The sequence below is a fragment of the Solanum pennellii genome, chromosome 7, assembly GCF_001406875.1.
Source record: "Solanum pennellii chromosome 7, SPENNV200".
NCBI classification, from domain to species: domain Eukaryota; kingdom Viridiplantae; phylum Streptophyta; class Magnoliopsida; order Solanales; family Solanaceae; genus Solanum; species Solanum pennellii.
This window is the reverse complement of record NC_028643.1, coordinates 59,262,547-59,266,112: the sequence shown is the minus strand read 5'-3', so window position 1 is coordinate 59,266,112 and position 3,566 is coordinate 59,262,547. Positions and strand designations below refer to the sequence as shown.

Sequence of the window (3,566 nt, the reverse complement as noted above, 5' to 3'; positions counted from 1 at the left end):
ATGGAGAGAAAAACTGGATATGGTGTTTTCTGTTCTATGCAACCCAAGGTATGAATTTCTATGCATCTATTTTTTTTGTTTTCTATTCTAGATTTCTTTAGTGTTTTAAAGTTCGTGATACACTACTTATCTTAATGATGCAATATGTCATAATTTAAATTAGTGTAGTTGTAAGAGGTTATATGTTAAATATAAAAGTACTTGATACATATTATTCTTTGAGGAGTTTTTGTAATTTTCTTAAATTATTAATACAAAAAAATGTTCAATACTGTATCATTGAAAACATGTATTTTTCAGTACGCATCAGATATAAAAGTTTGCTAAATGTATCAGATACAAACATAAGATAAAAGGCAAGTTACTAATTTAATTGTACTTCTTTGTTTGTATTATGTTTAAGGTTGTACAATTTTTGTATGAGATACACATATTTATAGATTGTATAGATCATCAATTGATATTAAGTATCATTTACTCTCTTTTGCATCGACTAAACATTAAGACACTTAATAGTTACAGCTATGCACCATATGATTAACTTGGCATATTTCTCATGATGATTTGCTTTTTGTAGTTGCCTTTGTTGAGTTCCTTAATGACGAAATCAACATACATCCCATCAAATGATTTTTGAGCTGAATATCTTTTTACAAGATATGAAGCATTATTGTGGAGATAAGGTACTCAAATGGAAAAGTCATACTATATTAGCGATAAAGTGATCCTCTAAAACCCAAGGCTCGCTTCACTCCACCGCAACAAGATGATTTGGTTCTTGTCGGATAGTGATTATGTATCGATGAATAGAGACCCTTTGGTGTTCTGTTTGTTTTTTAAGATAATTTTACTTAAGTTTTAGAGTGTTATTCTAAAAACTGTTTCACGTCATTTTTTGAATTTGAATATTTTTTGTTATTGATTATATCATGTGAATTTGTATTTTGTGTTTTAATTATAGTGTTGTCGATAGATAACATATCATCTTATACTTGAATCTTTCATATTATTTATTTGAAGTTCAAAAACATAATTATTAGATTCATAACTAATTTTAATCAGTTGTATATAAAGGAAAATGGTGTTTGTTTGATACATTAAGTATATGGTGTTTGCCACCAGTTGAACATAATACAAAGGAAATTTAAAAAACACATAATCAATCTTTTATTTCATGTATATGATACATTATATATGAGTCTTTATCAATGAATTTAAATACATAATTATGTATGAGATTCACATAAGTTATTATTAGATAACTTAGTTATGAATTTTATCAATACTTATAGATTCACATAAACTAGTTATATATCAAAAAAATTATTCACCCACAAAATTGCACTAATTTTTATACAAAATAGCAAAACTCACATATATTTTATCGATACTTCACATTATTAACAATTCAAGTTACTTTATTGAAATATAACAGTACAAAATTTATATAATTGAAAAATTATTCAACATGAACATCAATTTCTCGTATAAATTCAATGATTCGTTCTCCTTTGGAAAAAAGCACAAGTCTTACGGTTATGACATTCTTGTCCACAACGTCCACAACAACTCGTGTATCTTGACTTTTAAAATTGTTAGATACATGGATCTTCGGCCAAAATATGATATAGAAATTCATATTACAAAATAATGTGAATCTTAGTAATTAGAATTTAATGTAGTGAGATATGTATTTAATGTATCTGCACATTTTCTGCAATGTAGTAATAAGAATAGTAGGGAGTAATATCTTGCTCTTCGAAACAACAATTACGTGTGCACAAGATATTTCGTCTAGTTGAAATCTCCCTCATCATTCTTTTCTTGTTCACTGTTGCAACTGTAAAAGATACATTAAAAATTTGTTACTATTCAATGTATCATTCCAAAAAAAAATGCAAGATACATTCTTACAAGTAAGCACAACAGACCATATTGTACTCAATATTTTACATGTTTCAGATACAGAACAACTACATGATACATTTTATACCTATGTACCATAATTACACGCGCATCGTCAATAATACATTAAAACAACGAAGAAGAATTTTACATGTCTTTAATACTTTAGAATTATCAAACAGTGATACACAAATCTAATAATATAACACATATGATGCATGCAACTGTTTTATTTATAAAATAGTAACTAACAGTGTATCATGAACAATATCACGGCTTATATATTGAAAAATTAAAAATACTAATTCACGATATAAAACAACTTATATCTTTTTTTATCAAATGTTTGTATCTTGAAATCGATTCATTTACTTCTCGGTACTATTCTCCTTCACAACTATCCCATCATTTCGGTATTATTCATATCTAAGCTTTAGAAAGTTTTTTCGATGAAGCAATGAGAACGAGGAACAACGAAAACGATGAATTTTTATATATTTTTTAAAAACTAATCACATACCTATTTCATCAGATCTTTTTATCTTGAAATCGATTCACTTACTCCTCCGTACTTTTCTCCCCGACCACAATCATATCATTCCGTTACCATTCATATCTAAGCTATAGGAAGTTTCTTCGAGGAAACACGGAGAATGACAAAACATGGAGAACGACGAATCAGGAAGAACGATGACGTATATGGAGTTTTGGTTTTTGAGTTGGTTTATTATTTTAGAATTTAGGTTTCAGTGATTGACAGTAATAGGGGAATTGAATAGCATAAATTATGGGATTGCAATTAGATTTTTTCTGTTTTTTCCTTTTTAAGCGCAACAACCGCAAAATAATGTATCATAATTATTGTATCCGGATGACTCCTTTTTTAAGGAATTTTTGTAAAATAAATAAAAATAGATATGATGTAATTTACGTTTTACACTATGGGATTTATGTAGGTTATACTTAATTTAATGATATTAAAAAAATTGGTATATATGTATTAGATTATGTTATTACGTATTATAGGATTGTAACATAATTAATATCAACTTTACCATCAATTTTAAACCATTATCTTTTATAGTTCTATACCAACATATCAACAAAAAATTGGTCATACCATACATCAAAGTATACATATATATAATATAACATATTACAACTTTAAATCAACAAATCACCATTTTTTTAGGTCTAACATCGGTAGCTCCCTAAATTGGACATCATATTTCACTTAGACACTTTAAGTAGACGATGTTCATTTTAGACACTTAATATAGGATCCCGTTATGTCATTTGACACTTTTTGCTTACGTGACGTAATAAATGTGATACACTCATTGACTTGCACTTGAAATATTTTTTTTAGTTATTTTTTAGCTAGCACTTTGCATACGTTGTGAGTGAAGGTTTCAATAATTGATGGAGTGCATTTCCTTAAATTAGCAAAATCTTTCATTCACTTCAAGCGATTTATTAGGACCAAAAAAAAGAATAGAGAAAGTGATCATAAAATTTTTCAATGGTTTGTGCTTTAGTGAAATGCGGATGCTCCTGTCAAAGGAATAAGGGGAATTAGAAAAGACAACTCGAGGGGCGATTTTCTACAAAAGGTATGGAGAAGACAGGCGTTTGGTGGGGTGGGGGTGATGGAGGGGGGG

The 3,566-nt window shown here is 28.3% G+C and overlaps 1 long non-coding RNA gene across 1 annotated transcript; it reads right to left on the bottom strand.

Annotated features, from left to right (window-relative positions):
- Positions 1-1,462: 1,462 nt before the first annotated feature.
- LOC114077854 lies at positions 1,463-2,618 on the bottom strand. Its single transcript, XR_003579132.1, has 2 exons — positions 2,426-2,618; positions 1,463-1,840 (listed from the first exon to the last, which is right to left on the bottom strand). It is a non-coding gene; the product is annotated as an uncharacterized LOC114077854 (long non-coding RNA).
- Positions 2,619-3,566: the final 948 nt, after the last annotated feature.